Source organism: Chiloscyllium punctatum, chromosome 6 (genome assembly GCF_047496795.1).
Source record: "Chiloscyllium punctatum isolate Juve2018m chromosome 6, sChiPun1.3, whole genome shotgun sequence".
Lineage (NCBI taxonomy): Eukaryota > Metazoa > Chordata > Chondrichthyes > Orectolobiformes > Hemiscylliidae > Chiloscyllium > Chiloscyllium punctatum.
Window position 1 is genome coordinate 36,624,432 of NC_092744.1, and position 17,961 is coordinate 36,642,392.

At 40.4% G+C, this 17,961-nt stretch overlaps 1 protein-coding gene across 4 annotated transcripts in view; it reads left to right on the forward strand.

The window, feature by feature from the left end:
• The window catches only part of LOC140478876 (uncharacterized), an 859,005-nt gene that overhangs the window by 823,540 nt on the left and 17,504 nt on the right, over nt 1-17,961 (forward strand). The window lies entirely within an intron of this gene.

Genomic DNA, 17,961 nt, shown 5'->3' on the forward strand with positions numbered 1-17,961 from the left:
TGATGGTTTTACAAAGAAAATTATTTTAAAACTCTACAGGCAAACCCACCACTGGTACAATTAAGATATTTTTTAAATGTCAAATAGTGCAGGAATTACAATCCAAAGATCAAAGCTAAAGGAGTCTTGAAAGAAAGACAAAAAGACATGCATTTATTTAGCCCATTTCATAACACCAGGATGTCCCAAAGTGCTTTATAGCCTTCCCATCCACTCCCAATCCCAACCAGGGCTTCTTCCCATGTTCCCTGCAGATTGATTGGGAGTATTCCCACAGGATCTCAGCCTCAAACTTCCGCCAGTATATGCCCACTTTCACCTGCTGGGTGTTGGGCAGGCTCCTGCAGAGCTTTATTCAAATGAGGCCGATAAGAACTATTTTCCTTCACAAGGGCAGACGATGTGTAGTTTATTGTCTACATAATTGCAGTTTATCAACATGAGACTGACGTGTATGCCCCAATCTAAAAACTGTGTTGAATCTTGCAGCTTTGCTACAATTCACAGAATGATAATGCTAAGCAGTTAAGTTAAAAAACAGTGAAGCAAAATTAACACTTTACTATTTGCCTTGTAGTTAATAGCACACAGTTAGAAAGCCAAACTGGTAACAATTACCACTTGATTGTTTTAGTGATAAGTGCCAGTAATTTAAAAAGTAAGCTGAATGTCTTCATTTCAAGTAAGCGTATAGTGTGGGCATCACCTTCTAAAAATCACACTTTGCATTTATCATAAAATCACAGAATCCCTACAGTATGGAAACAGGCCATTTGGCCCATCAGATCTGAGAACCCTGCATTTCCCCTGGCTAATCCACCTATCCTGCACATCCTTGGACACTATGGGTAATTTAGCATGGCCAATCCACCTAATCTGGCACATCTTTGGACTATGGGAGGAAGCCAGAGAACCTGGAGGAAACCCATACAGACACGGAGAGACAGTACAAACTCGATACAGGCAGTTGCCCAAGGATGGAATGGAACCTGGGTTCCAGACACTGTGAGACAGCAATGCTAACCACTGAGCCACAGTGCCACCCATAAATCAATCAATTTATAAATCAATACAAAAAGAATCAAACATTTAGTTAATAGCAATCAGGATTGGGACACAATAGCAGTGTGTGGAAGCTGCTGGCTTACTGTATGTAAACATTTATTTTCAATACAATCAGTAGTCATCTCAGAGAAAGGCTTAAAGAAAACATAAGGGCTGTCGAAAGAATTGGCTGACTGTTTCAACAACAGAATTAGAATGTTGAAAAGAGAACATGTGGTAAGTACCTTTTCAATGAAAAGGTGAGTTCTCTCTTTGACAGGTTTACAGAGGTATTTACAAGGTGTTTGACCAGGTAATTAGCAGCCAGACTGGACTGCAGGAAGTACCTCTGGTCACCTCAGAGCGAGAATATGTAATGAGCTTGAGTGCTTGATTTTCAACGGATGGTTGGCTCTGAACAATACTGCCAAACAGAACCAACTGCAGTGCTTCCAATGCTGGGAAGCAGGCTGGAGTGGGGTGGGGTAGGGAGGGGGATGGTGGAGTGGAAGGTTGGAGTTGCTTTCACATCAGCTGAAGTGACTTAAAAAAATTTGGATTAAGAATGTGGTTTCAAGCTTCTGACATAGTTTTCCTAAAATTCCAAAATGCACCTGGTGTTCTACGATTTGGAATGACTGAAATAATTATTCGGGTGCTAACTGAAATCAGATTAGAAGGAAAGTTACTTACAGCACAGTTTACTTTTTTTCCATGCATTCTAACTTGGAAATAAAGACAGACTTGCTTCAGGTGTAAGTGAAGATGGACTTTGACCATATATTGCATAATCATTAAGTATGTTAACGGTGCCACAACATAGTTCCTAACCCTTTTAATCAAATACAATTCCACAAAGAACATAAATTTATAAAGAAGTTGGAGGGATTGGAAACTGTTTACAGAAAAATGGAAGCGTTTAGGTAGTCTTGTTGGTCTGGCTTTTTAAAGAAAATTCCTTTAGTGCTCAAGTATGAAATTGGATTGTGTTTTGTATCTGCATTGTGTCTGTCCTAAATTTTATGCTGCTAACTTGATGTACTAGCATTTGTATCTTTTACCAAACTCACACTCATAAAGATTAATTAAGTAAAACATTCCTGTGTTGGTCTGAGTTATTCTTGTAATAAGACTTTTAAATATGATTGTGTTATTAGTTACGTTGCAAGCAACCTGACATCATTAGAGTTTAAAGAGTAATTAGAGGTCAGGTGGAAATTTTTCATCATTTAGTCAGAATCTACAACATAGGCCATTTAGGCTCTGATTCACATTGCAGTGCTAATGTTTCAATTGAAGACAGCTACTGCAATTTTATCTCTCTACTCTTTTTCTGTACCCTTTTATGTTCTTTCCTTTCAAATACTTAGTCGCATGAAGAAAAACAATCTTTAACATTATATTTCACAATGTAGAAAATTTCTAATTTCTATTAATCAATACTTCATTGAAAAAAATGCTCATTGTTTTCAAGTCTTTCTTCATAACTCTCGTCCTGATATTGTTCTAGCAAACCTTTACAAGATTCTTTCCATGCCTCAAGTATTCTTCCTCTAATGAGGTGCTCAGAACTATGTAAAATATTCCAACTGGGGTAAGACTAAAGGCTTGTCCAAAAATAACATTTCTTGTCTTTCATAATCAATAGCCTACAGAATCCTATTTGTCCTGTTAATGGCTTTCAACACCCATGATCCTATCATTAAAGATATATATATATCATCACAAAACTTGCTTTTCTCCATTCTGCTAAACATTATTTCCAAATCATTTAGTGTATACTGTTACTATTGACTGTTCGTCAGGTCTTTGCAGTGAACTGCATCTGTCATACATCTGCAATGACTTCCTCAAATCTCATGTTGTCTTTCCTCAGACTTGCCAGGCATTTTAATTTAGCATGAGCAACAAACTTCACTATCACAATCTTTTGCCTACAATCAAATTAATAATGTAATTGGAAAAGCAAAAAAAAATGCACCTTACTCACTGAAATACTGACATTTTCATTAGACAAAAATGAAACAAACCCACTGGATTTTGCTTTCTGTCCTCCTGGCATCTCTGCATTCAAATGATTTTATTCCTTTCAGTGCATCGGATCTTAATTTTTGTTAATGGCACCTTATCAAATGTAATACCTTCTTTCAAAATTAACATACTTTTATTTGGTTTGAATCTGATTTGCAGTGCAAAGCTATTCAGCTCTGTTTTACACTGTGTAGGTGCTTGGGTTTTGAACAAGTTAAAATCTTGGCTAACATTAAGTCAGATAAATGATTGTTATTTCAAAACATGTAGAGGTTACAACATGGAACAGGCCATTTGTCCCAACCAGACTTCCTTGATAGTTATTGTGCATGCAAATCAACTGTCCTAATCCTATAGACTTACTCTGTTGCTTCTTCATGTTTATCCTTTGAACCAATCTAACCATAGGTGTTGCCATAGATCCTGCCATTGCTATAAATCCTGCAAGGGAATACTGCAGCCTCCCAGTACTCTGTGTAAAGAAATTTCTTGTGTGGCTTTGTTTTAAATCTCTTATATTTCATCATGCATTTATGAAAGTTTGATTAATGTGACTGAATAATTGGAAATAATTTACTTCTGTCTATCCTATTTAATATTTTCATAATTTCAAATACTTTATCACAATGTAGCAGACAGCATCCTTCAGAGCACTTTTATTTATAACCAAACTACATATGTCACATTTAGCCCATTCTACTATTTAAATGTTTCCCTGCAGCTTCCCTTTCTCCTCTAAAAACACATCTCTTACATTATTTGAAAATTTTGGACCCTGATTCTTTAAGCCTATCTTTAATTTCTAATGCACACAGTGATCAGATGGTCCCAGAATTTAATCCTAAGGGATACCACTACCATTTCCAACTCTGAAAAAATGCCTTAATTCTTTGGGTGGAATTTTCCTTGCATCTTAATGACATGGGCAATAAGGGCAGAATTGGGAAAATACAATGAGAATGAAAAATTGAGACCCTCGGTAGTTTTCCTGTTAAAATTTCAATGACTGGTTGAGAGTCTTACTAGTAAGCAGTGAGGGCCCTATTTGCATGCATTAACATCTCATTATTAACTAATATCATCTTATTTATATGCAGGTTGCTATTCTCCTAGATACCAGTGAGAAAGTAGATGGCACCAATTCCCAATGTGAAACTCCAAGCAGTTATCTGGCAGATGCAGCTCACTGGCATTTTCTCCATGCCTTCATATTATCCTGCATTCCCCAATATCTCAGGACAAGCTCCATAGGTGATGACTGCCTGAACCCTCTGTCCACAGTAGTCAGAATCAGCCAAGGTAAAAACAATGACTGCAGATGCTGGAAACCAGATTCTGGATTAGTGGTGCTGGAAGAGCACAGCAGTTCAGGCAGCATCCAAGGAGCAGTGAAATCGACGTTTCGGGCAAAAGCCCTTTATCAGGAATAAAGGCAGAGAGCCTGAAGCGTGGAGAGGTAAGCTAGAGGAGGGTGGGGGTGGGGACAAAGTAGCATAGAGTACAATAGGTGAGTAGGGGAGGGTATGAAGGTGATTGGTCAGGGAGGAGAGGGTGGAATGGATAGGTGGAAAAGGAGATAGGCAGGTAGGACAAGTCCGGACAAGTCATGGGGACAGTGCTGAGCTGGAAGTTTGGAACTAGGGTGAGGAGGGGGAAGGGGAAATGAGGAAACTATCGAAGTCCACATTGATGCCCTGGGGTTGAAGTGATCTGAGGCGGAAAATGAGGCGTTCGTCCTCCAGGCGTCTGGTAGTGAGGGAGCAGTGGTGAAGGAGGCCCAGGACCTCCATGTCCTCAGCAGAGTGGGAGGGGGAGTTGAAATGTTGGGCCACAGGGCGGTGTGGTTGATTGGTGCGGGTGTCCCGGAGATGTTCCCTAAAGCGGTCTGCTAGGAAGCGCCCAGTCTCCCCATTGTAGAGGAGGCCACATTGGGAGCAACAGATACAATAAATGATATTAGTGGATGTGCAGGTAAAACTTTGATGGATGTGGAAGGCTCCTTTAGGGCCTTGGGTAGAGGTGAGGGAGGAGGTGTGGGTGCAGGTTTTACAGTTCCTGCGGTGCCAGGATGGGAGGGTGGGTTGTAGGGGGGGGGTGTGGACCTGATCAGGTAGTCACGGAGGGAACGGTCTTTGCGGAAGGCGGAAAGGGGTGGGGAGGGAAATATATCCTTGGTGTGGGGTCTTTTTGGAGGTGGCGGAAATGTCGGTGGATGATTTGGTTTATGCAAAGGTTGGTAGGGTGGAAGGTGAGCACCAGGGGCGTTCTGTCCTTGTTATGGTTGGAGGGGTGGGGTCTGAGGGCAGAGGTGCAGGATGTGGACGAGTTGCATTGGAGGGCATCTCTAACCACGTGGGAAGGGAAATTGCGGTCTCTAAAGAAGGAGGCCATCTTTCCACCTGTCCACTCCACCCTCTCCTCCCTGACCTATCACCTTCATCCCCTCTCCCACTCACCTATTGTACTCTGTGCTACTTTCTCCCCACCCCCACCCTCCTCTAGCTTACCTCTCCACACTTCAGGCTCTCTGCCTTTATTCCTGATGAAGGGCTTTTGCCCGAAACATCAATTTCGCTGCTCCTTGGATGCTGCCTGAACTGCTGTGCTCTTCCATCATCACTAATCAAGAATCAGACAAGCACCAGCCTCATTACATCATTGTAACACATCTCAGACTAACTTATAATACAGTCCAGTACTTCACAACTGCTTGGAGCTCATTGACAGCTTACAATGCAGCACTGCTGCCAGGCCACATTGTGCATGGGACATGTATCAATCTCATGCATTGGAAAAGGATGCAAGTTAGGGATCTTAGCTTGCTTTCTTAGCCCTCACTCACTTCATGCTAACTTGAATGCTAATAGCATCTCTGCTTTGCCGAGCCTTTTATTGCAGACAGAAAGCCAGGCAACTTGTTATGAATGCTAGAACTAAATGTTAGAGGGTAAGGACATGTTGGTTATGGCACCGTGCTGTATTGTCACACTTACATCATGCTTGGCAAACACACTGCATGTGCTTCAATGAAATAGAGTCACAGAGTCGTACATCACAGAGACAGGCCTTTTGGCCCAAACTGGTCCATGTTGACCAAAATATCCACCAATGCTAACCCCATTTCCCTGTACTTGGCCCATGTTCTTCTCATCTTTTCCTATCCATGTATTTGACTAAATACCTTTTAAATTTTGTTAATGTACCTACCTCAATCACTTCCGATGGCAGCTTATTCCAAATGCGTACCACCCTCTGTGTAAAAACGTTGCCCCTCATCTTCCCTTTTATTCTTTCCCAATGCCTCTCATGATTTTATCCACCTCTACAGATCCTCCCTCAGTCTCCTACACTCTAAAGAAAGAAGTCCTGGCTTGTCCAACCTCTCCCTATAACTCAGGCTGTTGAGTCCTGGCAACATCCTTATAAATTTATTCTGCACTCTTTCCAGTTTAATAACACCTTCCTATAACAAGGTGACTAAAACTGAACACAATACTCCAAGTGCAACCTCACCAACCTCCTGTATAACTGCAACATAGCTTCCCAACTTCTATAATCAATGCCCTGACTGATGAAGACCAGTGTGCCAAAAACCTCTCTACTGCCCTATCTATCTGTGACTCCACTTTCAGAGAACTGTGCACCTGAACTCCAAGATCACTCTGTTCAACTACACTCAAGGCCCTACCATTCACCTTGAAACTCCTACTCTTGATTTGACTTTCCAAAATGCAAATTCTCACACTTATCTACATTAAACTGCATTTGCCATTTCTTGGCCCACTTCCCCAGCTGATCAAGGTCCTGCTTCAATTTCTAATAGCCTTCCAGAAATGGCCATGTCTTAAAGTCTTAAAGGAGTTGTCCTTAACCTAGTCAAGGGCAATGATAATTTTCACTCCTGATGAGGGGCTTTTGGCCGAAACATCAATTCTCCTGCTCCTCGGATGCTGCCTGACCTGCTGTGCTTTTCCAGCACCACACTCTCAACTCTAATCTCCAGCATCTGCAGTGCTCACTTTCACCTTGGTGACTATGATCATTCAGGGGATGGTTCATTCTCAGTCAAAAAAAATGGCAAGATGCCCTGAGTAAGTGCATAGGAAATGCAGAGGCAATGAATAGCTAGTAGCTTGGGGGTACCAGGTGGGTGAGAGCCATTATGGGAAAATGCTGGATGTAATATTTGGAGTTGTAGGTGATGTGCTTGTGAGAGGTGGGTGCAGTAACAGAGTTAGAGGTAACAAAGAGAAGATAGTGGAGTGCAGAAGTTCATTAACCTTCTTGCAGCATTGCTGCCAGCCTTCCCAACCTTGGACATTATGCTGATTGGTCTGGTTGCTTCAGACCTGGCTGCCAGAGCCTGTTGCTGTGCTTTCCACTAGTGGTCCTGGGGAAAGAGAACTGCCCTCCTCTCCACCATCTTGTCCAACAGGACCTCCAGGATCTATTAAGTAGAATGCCAACTTCCCTTGCTCATTTTTATTGACATTTGGAATTGCACAGCAACACACTAAGGATTGTTCTTGCCTTGTAGCATTTGAAATGGTACACTTCTAGAGTTTAAATATAGCGCCTGCAGCACAGATCATTAAATCCTGATGCTGCCAAACACTTCTGCAGTTGCTGAGTACCAATTTCGCAAGAGTGGCACCATAGAGGCAGAATGCTTACAGTCCCAGAGCAGTGGAAGGGGAAATGAGCCCCAAGGCAGCATGAGGGGAAACAGGTCCCAGAGCTGCACAAGAGGAAATGACTCCCAGAGCAACACAAGGGGAAACAGGTCCTGGAGTAGTGCGAGGGAAAATGAGTCCCAGGACAGTGCAAGGGGAAACAAGTCGCAGAACAGCACGAGGGGAAATGCAAAGTGAAACGTGTCTCAGAGCAGCACAAGAGGAAATGGATCCCAGAGCAATGTAAGGGGAAACAAGTCACAGAACAGCAGAAGCGAGTCACAGAGCAGCTCGAGGGGAAATGAGTCCCAGTGCAGTGCAAGGGGAAACAGGTCCCAAAGCAGCACACAGGAAAACAAATCCCAAAGCAGTGTGAGGGAAGTGATTTCTGGAGCAGTGCAAGGGGAAAAGAGTCCAGGAGCAGTGCAAGGATAAGCAGGTCCTGGAGCAGTGTGAGGGGAAAACAGTCCCAGAACAGCGCAAGGTGATCTGAGTCCTAGACCAGCGCAAGGGGAAATGAGTCCCAATGCAGCGCAATAGCAACGAACCCTGGAGTAGCATGAGGGGAAACGAGTCCTGGAGATCCACAAGGGGAAAAAGCAAATCCTGGAACACAACAACTTACCTTGGTGTGGCTAAGTGCTGTTGCGAAGTGGACTGAAGGCTTGAAGTGGAGCAGGACTGTTGTTGCACTAGGGCCTGGTGTGGGCGGCCAGACCATGAGCTCGCTGAGCTGCTGTAATGTACTGTATTGTCGATCTGAAATTCTTTAGCAGACTGTATTGTCAATTCTTTAACTATGTTATGACTATCTTACTTCTAATTTATTTTTATACACTGTAAGTAATGCTACTACTTTCCCTTTATGCCTCTTTTGTATCCAAGATTTGTTCCTAGGTACTTGTACCTAAGATCGTGCCATTAGTGGTAGCCATTATAAAAGCTTTTCACTGTACTCCTGAACATATGACAATAAAGGATACTTTATTATCTAATGAAGTCAGCAGCAGATTATTGTGTGAGAAAATTCACCTGGACCCACAGACAGTAGGCTTCATTAAATTCCCTGAAATTAACACTTAATCAAAATAAGGGAGAATTCATCTTGTTTCTGTTTTCTATATTATAATTAACTTTTAACTCAATTTGTCATCTTCCTCCCAATTCCATATTCTTTAATCTTCTTGAATAATTTTTGTTTCCCATGTCAAAGGTTTTCCTAAAGTCTACATAGTAATGTGGGACATGAAAGTTCCTAATTTCCTCTTTTTGCTGAATTAAGATGCAATGGCGGACACCAATAGAGTATGAAATGGAGATGTCAAGTTACCATTCTATTTCCACCTATTAACGTATTTAGCTTAACATCAAACCATGTGTCCAAACCCCTGCCAAAAAGAGGTGGAGGTCTTGCTATTAGGTTATAGTTTGGCAAGTTGGTGTTATTAGACAAGCAGGAAGCTGGAAGAACACAGCAAGCCAGGCAGCATTAGGAGGTTGAGGTGTACCTCTAACCAAGTTGATGTTATTATCAGTTTAGATACCATTTGTATTCCTATGCATATTGCTGCCATTATTTACTATTCCCATTCACAAATCATAAGTGGTACAAGTTAGGGGGCAATCAGTTTTGGCAATATGCCAGGGGCATGTCAGTTATTCGTAAGGGATATGGTGCATAGAAGTTTGGAAGATATTTATTAATAATTGATATGAGATTGGTTAAAAGTACTTGGTGGTGTAGAGTTTATAGGGCTCTTTGCATGAACCTTTTTTTTCTTTCTGCAACTTATAACCTTGCAGGAAGAGGAAGGGAAGGGGTGCAGGACAACAGCGCAGAGAAAGCAAATGAAAGGAAACATACTCACTGCGTGGCTGCACAATTTGCTTAGTCTTTGTCTGTTGGAATGAGAGAGTTTGTAGATGAGAAAGAATAGAAAGATGCTCAAAGACCCTTTAAGCCTTACTGTCAATTTGGTCATCTCCGCTTCTGCCGATGATCATAAGATGCAGGAGAGAAAGAGGCCATTCTGCCCAAAGAGTCTGCTCTGCCATTCAATAAGATCATAGCCGATCTGATAATCCTCAACTCTACGTGCTTCCCTTTCTCCCTTGCTATTTAAGAATCTGTCTATTTTAGCCTACATATACTTAACAACCCAGCTCTGTAGCTCTGTGGTAAAGATTCTCTGTCATCTAAGAGAAAAAAATCCTCCTCATGTCTAGATGAGCCTGAGTTTATGCTCTCTGATAACAGACTCACTCACAAGGGGAAACACGCTCTCAACATCTATCCTGTCAACTGTCCTAAAAGTCAACTGTCACTATTCTAAACTCCAATGCATACAGGTCCTCTACTTATCCTATCTTCATAAGACATTACCTCTATGATCAGAGTCAGTCTATTGAACCTTCTGTGGAATGCTTCCAATGCTAGTGCATCTACCCTTAGATAATGATACTAAAACTTTTCAGAGTATTCTAGGTACAGTACAACTGATGCCTGGTATAGCTTTAGTAAGACTTCTCTGTTTTTATCTTCCATTCCTTTTGAAATAAAGGCTAATAGTCCATTTGCTTTCCCTATTACCTGCTGAAGTCTTAAGCTAGCTTTTGTGGTTTATGTACAGCATCCAAATTCCTCTATGCTGCAGCTTTCTGCAGTCTTTCTCCATTTACATAATATTCAGCTGCTCTATTCTTTCTATCAAAGTGCAAAACCTCATATTTTCCCACGTTATATTTCATCTGCCAAGTCCCTGCCAACTCATGTAGCATGTCTACAGCCCTCTGTATACTTCTTGTATCAATTACATAATTTGCCTCAAAGTGTGTGGTGCTGGAAAAGCACAGCCGGTCAAGCAGCATCCCAGGAGCAGGAGAATCAAGGTTTCGTACATAAGCTCTTCATCAGGAAAGGGGAGAATCTGATGAAGAGCTTATGCTTGAAACGTTGATTCTCCTGCTCCTTGCATGCTGCCTGACCAGCTGTGCTTTCCCAATACCACAGTCTTCAACTCTAATCTCCAGCATCACTTTCTCTCTACATCATTTGCCTTCTGACCTAACTTTCCATCATCCACAAACTTGGTTATAGTACATTCTCTTCTGAACCTGTGGCACTCCACAAGTTAGAAGTTGCCAATCTGAAAATGCTCCACCACAACGCTGGTGTGGCCACACTTGGAATATTGTGTACAGTTCTGGTTGCTCCATTACAGGAAGGATATGGAAGCATTGGAAAAGGTGCAGAGGAGATTTACCAGGATGTTGCCTGGTCTGGAGGGAAGGTCTTATGAGGAAAGGCTGAGAGACTTGGGTCTGTTCTCATTGGAAAGAAGAAGGCTAAGGGGGGGGGGGGGGGGGGGTTTGATAGAGACATACAAGATGACCAGAGGATTAGGTAGAATAGACAGTGAAAGACTTTTTCCTAGGATGATGACGTCAGCTTGTACGAGAGGGCATAACTACAAATTGAGGGGTGATAGATTTAAGACAGATGTCAGAGGCAGGTTCTTTACGCAGAGAGTGGTAAGGGCGTGGAATGCCCTACCTGCTAAGGTAGTCAACTCAGCCACATTAGAGAGGTTTAAACAATCCATAGATAAGCAAATGGATGATTTTGGGATAGTGTAAGGGGATGAGCTGAGAATAGTTCACAGGTTGGTGCAACATCGAGGGCTGAAGGGCCTGTTCTGCGCTGTATTGTTCTATGTTCTATATTCTATGTTCTATTTAACTGTCTGTCTTTTATAAGATAGGCAATTCTCTACCCACACTATTACATTATCCCACCATCCCAACTCTCTGTCTTTTATAAGTAAGTCAATTCTCTATCCATGTTTATATACTACCTCCAACATCATAGCTCTTATCTTATTCAGTAATCTTACTTGTTGTATCTTATCAAATGCTTTTTGGAAATCCAAACTTATTACATCGACCAGTTCTCCTATTGCTTCTTGTAACTTCCTCAAAGGATTATAATAAATTTGTTAGGCATGATAGCCCCTTTATGAAACTATGTTGACTCTGCATGATGATATTATATATTTATATGTGCTCTGCTATTACATTCATTAAAATAGAGTCTAATATATTCCCAATGACAATTGTTAACGAAAATGGCATATAGTTACTTCTTTACTATCTTGCTCCCTTTTCAAATAAGTATATTATAATGCCAGTTTTCCAATCCCCTTATTCAGAATCTAAGGATTCTTGGATGATTACCACCAGTACATCCAATATTTCTGTTGCTAATTCCTTTAATATCATAGGATACAACCAATCAGGCCCAGGGGATTTATTGGTCTTTAGTCTCATTAATTTCTCTAGTGGTTGCTATTGTACTTAGTTTCTCTGCCCTTTGGTCTTTTGAATATTTAGTATTTTTGGAATGCTACTGTTTAGTATAGCATTTACTATTTAGTATTTTTGGAATGCTACTGATTTTCTACTGTGAAGATTGATGCAAAATACTTACTCAACTCAACTGCCATGCCTCAGTTCTCTATTTTCATTTCCCAGTCTCATTCTCTCAGGGGTTTATGTTCACTTTACTGGTCCTTCTCATCCTGTTCATATATTTAAAGAATCTCTTATTATCCCTTGTTATGATACCATGCTAATTTTTCTCAAATTTTATTTTCTCCTTTTTTTTGGTAAATTTTTCTTGGTTTTTAAATCAGGCCCGTTTCTCTGGCATATTAGTAATCTTTGCCACATTATATGATTTTTGTTTTATTTTGATACTATTATTCACTTCCTTGGTTAACCATGGTCAGTTTATCCCTTTCCTAGGAACCTTCTTACTCATTGGGATATACCTTTGCTGTGAGTCAAAAACTATGTTCTTAGTATCTGCCATTGCTCATTTACCATCTATTTTGCTAAACTCCTTTCCAAGTCCACTCCAGCCAAAGCTGCCCACATTCCTTTGTAATTACTTTTACTTAAAAGTTTAACCATATTTCTCAGTCTCAAACTGGATGTGAAATTCTGCCATGTGTTTCATAGGGGTTTGTTTACTCTATGTTCATTTATTAATCCTACCTCATTACATAATGATTCTAATAAGATCAGCCAAGTAGACCTCATCGAATATAAGTTCTCTGTTTGGGGCTGTTAGTTTGGTCCAATCAGCGAACTCCGGCTGTCAGATAAAAAAAGGAGTGTCAGGAATTCTGGCACACTGATAGATGACTCTGAAGAGACAATAAAGGCTAACTTGGTGACAGGATGTTGGCCTCTGTGAAGTTATTTCATTTTGGATATAGGTTTGCTCAGAGAGCTGGAAGATTCATTTCCAGACGTTTTGTTACCCTACTAGGTAACATCTTCAGTGGGTCTCAGGTGAAGCAATGCTGAAAATTCCTGCTTTCTATTTATATGTTCAGATTTCTTTGGATTGGTAATGTCATTTCCTGTGGTGATGTTATTTCCTGTGGTGAAGTCACTTCCAGTTCCTTTTCTCAGGGATAGTAGATGGGGCCTAACTCAATGTGTTTGTTGATAGAGTTCCGTTGGCATGCCATGCTTCTAGGAATTCTCGTGCATGTCTTTATTTGGCTTGTCCTAGGATGGATGTGTTGTCCCAGTTGAAGGCTCACTGAAGATGTTACCTAGTAGGGTAACGAAACATCTGAAATGAACTTTCCAGCTCAGCAAGCAAACCTACATCCAAAACCTCAACCTGAGCTACAAATCTTCTCAAAACTCGCTAAGTTATTTCATTACGCATTACCCGAGCAAACATAGCTTGATTGCTGGTTTGATCTACAATATGGTGAGAGGTGAAAGGAGAAAAGTTTAAGGGGGATACACGTGGAGAGTACTTCATACAGAGGGTGGTAGGTCCCTGAATGCATTGCCAGTAGAAGTAGTAGAGGCAGCACAGTAGATTAATTTAAGGTATGTCTGGACAGATGCATGGGTAGGTGGGGAGCAGAGGGATACAGATCCTTAAGACTTGAGCGATAGGTTGAGACAGTGGGACTTGTATTGGCACAGGCTTGGAGGGCAGAGGGCTTGTTCCTGGGCTGTAAATTTTCTTTGTGCTTGTTTAATATACTGTTGTAGGAAACTGTTCCAAATAACTCCATGAATTCTTCCTTGTGTCTACCTCAGCCAATTATTTTCCCAATCTACATGAAAATTAATGCCACTCATGATTAATATACTACTATTTTTACATGCCCTCATTATCTCCTGATTTATTCACTGTCGTACAGTATAGCTACTTCTAGGGGACATGGATTCTGTATCCTCCAATTCAAGATGATTTCTGCTATTGTACCTATTCTATCTTGTCCTAACAAAGTTACCCAACCATCGTTTTCTTCCGGATTGTCCTTTTGAAAAATCACATAACACTGAATATAGAGCTCCTAGCTGGATGTTCTTTAAAATGCCTCTGTGATGACTCTAAGATTGTTCCCATTAACCTCTATTTGTGTCATTTCTTCATTTATTTTGTTCTGAATATAATGTGTGTTCAAGTGCCAAATGAAATGTAAAATGGGTATAAATTAAGGTGAGAAAGGGGGACAATTGGAGTGAGGTGGTGTTAAGCTGCCTTCTCAAACCACTGCTCTCCTTATGCCCAAAACGTCGATTCTCCTGCTCCTTGGATGCTGCGCTTTTCCAGCAACACATTTTTCAGTTTTGGTGTAGACACACCCACTATGTCTTTAGGGAGGGTATTCTAGGTTTCCAACCCAGAGGTATGGAAGGAATGGTAATATATTTTCAAGTCAGGATGCTGAATGGCTTAGAGGGGAATTTACAGATGGTAGTCTTTGTCCTTCTGGATACAGAAGTCATGGGTTTGGAGGTGTGATGCCAAGGAGCCATGGTGAATTTCTGCAGTGCATCTTGAAGATGGTACACACTGCTGTGACTGAGTGTTGGTGGTGAAGGGAGTGAATGTTTGTGGATGTGGTGCCAATCAATTGGGCTGCTTTGTCTTGGATGGTGTCAAGTAATGAGAGCAATGAGAGTATAGAAGTTGGGAAGTTATGTTGCAGTTATACAGGACATTGATGAGCCTACAGTGTGGAGTATTGTTTGCAGTCTTGGTCACCTTGTTATAGGAAGGGTGTTATTAAACTGCAAAGAGTACAGAAGAAATTTACAAGGATGTTGCCAGGACTCAATGCTCTGAGCTATAAGGAGAGGTTTGACAAGCGAGGACTTTTTTCTTTAGAGTATAGGAGACTGAGGGGGAACCTTATAGAGGTATATAAGATTATAAGAGGCATGGATTGGGTGAATACACTCAGCCTTTTTCTCCAGGGTTGGGGAATCGAGGATTAGAGGACATCAGTTTAAGGTTAGAGAGAAAAGAATAAAAGGGAACCCCAGGAGCAACGTTTTTTACACAGACGGTGGTATGCATATGGAATGAGCTGTCAGTGGAAGTGGTTGAAGTGGATACATTAAGAACATTTAGAAAGCATTTGGACAAATACATGGATAGGAAAAGATTAGAAGGATATGGGCCAAGTGCAGGGAAATGGGGTTAGCATGGATGGACATTTTGTTCGGTATGGACCAGTTTAGGCCAATGGGCCCGTCTCTGTGCTGTAGGACTCTCTGACTCTATGACTATGTGTTGTGAAGCAGCAATAAGTTTTGAGGGTGCGATTTCAAGTAAAAGGAGGTGTATTAAGTGCCCAATGCTTAATTGATAAATAAGCATGGGAAACTAGAAAGACAATAACTCATAATGGTCGGTCTTAAGCAAGATTTTGCAGGGCTGTGCAGAGAGTAAGGGGGAGTGTTGCTAACATTGCTTTTCTTCTGTACTGTAGCCAGGTTCTTGTGACAGCACAAGCAGTGTTCAAATCTTTTGTCAGCAATCTCTATGCCTATTGTCTTGGCACAAATCTCCCATCACGAAAGAGGCCATTTGTTCAATCTGCATTTTCACTGTTGCATCAGAGGACCTAGAAACTTACTTCAAAGCTGTTTTCCTAATGATATCCTGCTCACTGCAATACAAGGTTTCTGAGTTGCAGCTGCCGTACTAAATTTCCTGCCCTCTCAACAGGCAAGTTGCCTGCAGGTTGTATCATTTAGACTGGTGCTAATTTCATGTGTATTTCTAGATAGTGGATAGGCTCTTGTACTGTGAGCAAACATGCAGGGACACTTCCTGCTATTGGAGAAACATGCATTCACACCTCTAGCGGAGTGAGTGCATTCAAACATTTTTGACCTGCATTAAATGCACAGCTTTACTCAGCTTTGCTTATATCTGATATGGTGTATGATAACACACATGTATATCTGGAAACCACCATGATGAAATCCATCATACAGTATGATAATCAGTTAAACAAAGTAGAGAGGTTTTAGGTCCATTACTAGGTTGTCATCACTGATTTGTTTTTTTCATTTTCTGTATTGGGGATGTTGAGATGGGTGTGGGTTGGCGGATGTTGGGTGTGCTGCAATTAGAGTCATGTTCTAAGTTAAGAAAAGGGAATATTAGAAAAGGCTCCTATTGCTCATTTCAGCTATGTTGCACAATTATGGATATTGCATCAGGAGAAATTAACTCAATCATGATCCTCCCTCATAGATAACTACACAAAACAAGTCAAAATTTTTTCGATAATTATTGGAAGTTTATTTTGATATGGCCATGACTCCAATAGAGAGTTACTGTATTCAGGAGGGCATTTGTAAGAGACACATAATATCCCTATACAATTGGATATTTATTGCTGGCAAACTGATTCCTAAACCTGCTAATTTAATATTTTATGTCTTTTAGCCATAACACACATGCTGTTAGGAAGTCTGACTTTCATGATAGGTGCTGTGAATTCATAATTGCTCAAAAAGCTTTATTGTCTTTATTTTATTGTTGTGTGGATGCATCTGTAGTTGCTTCTCCTTGTTAAATATGTGACATTTTTAAATGAAAAGACAACAAGAAACAAAGTGCATTTAATCATCAGCAATTGTAAAGTGGGAAACTTCATAAAGGGAGTTGTACTGAAAGTCAAAATGTTACCATCTGGTATCTTGGACCCACATCAACCAGTAACAAACCTCAATTGTCAACCACACACCTCCCATTGTCAATCAAGGAGATAATACAAAACCTCAAGAAGGCAATTAAGTATAAATTAGAATCTCTATGAAACTAGCAGGCATTTTTGATCCATCTGATGAATATCCAAGATTTGAAACCGAAAACGTTTGGATGTCTTGCGATATTTAAATTTTAGCAATGCACAGAGAGAGAAAAAATATTTGACTCTACTTGAAATCCATGAAAGCAGTGATTGTTCTAATCTCAGCAATTGGCAAATAAAGTTTAGGTCTTTGAATAGAGACAATTGTGAGAATTCTTTTGTACAATAGGATGATTATATAGTCACAATCTGATAATGTATTTTCCATATGTCAAGATAATTCATCTTCTTTCCATTCTTATGCTCTGTATCTGGTTAAAAAAAATTGTGGGAATAGGAATTAGTTATAAATGTGGACTTAATTGGTTATGTATAGTCGCGCTTGATAAAACAGAGCATGGTTGATTTCAATATCTATTCAAGGGAAGAATTTTTATCTCATTAACAAAAATCAAATAAGGTAATCATTTTAATATTAAATCCTTTTGGGGACCATCACTTGAACATACAATTGTAACATATATTTCCAGTTACTTTTGGACATGGCCTGAAGGGTCAGACACATCTAGACTGTGAGAAAACAAACAATTAATTTAGTATCAAAATGTAATGGAATAAGACCATAGCAGGACTTTGCTATTGTTCTGTGGGAATTAACTTCTGCAGGTCACATGTCACTGGTCAATGACCCCAAGCTACATAGGGTCAGGGATCAGGGGAGAGTACACTCGGTTGTTTGCTGTGTTATTGCGTTCAGCAAATGCTTATTCTTTTACTGGAATAAACACAAAAGATTTTAATACTTCAATATGTTTGAATAATTTATTTTGGTAAATTTGTTGATTTAATAAACATTTTCAGATGTATTTGAATTGCAAGTGACAGAATTAAATTACATTTTATGCTATCTTTCCAGAAAGATATGGAAGTTCTATCAATTCAGTTTCTAAGAACACTACTATCTGTACTTCAAGTTGAAATGGCTGCAAGTTGATTATGCACTTTCAAAGTAAATGGAAAATATGTTTAGTTGAAATGCACAACAGAACAATAGTCTTACATTT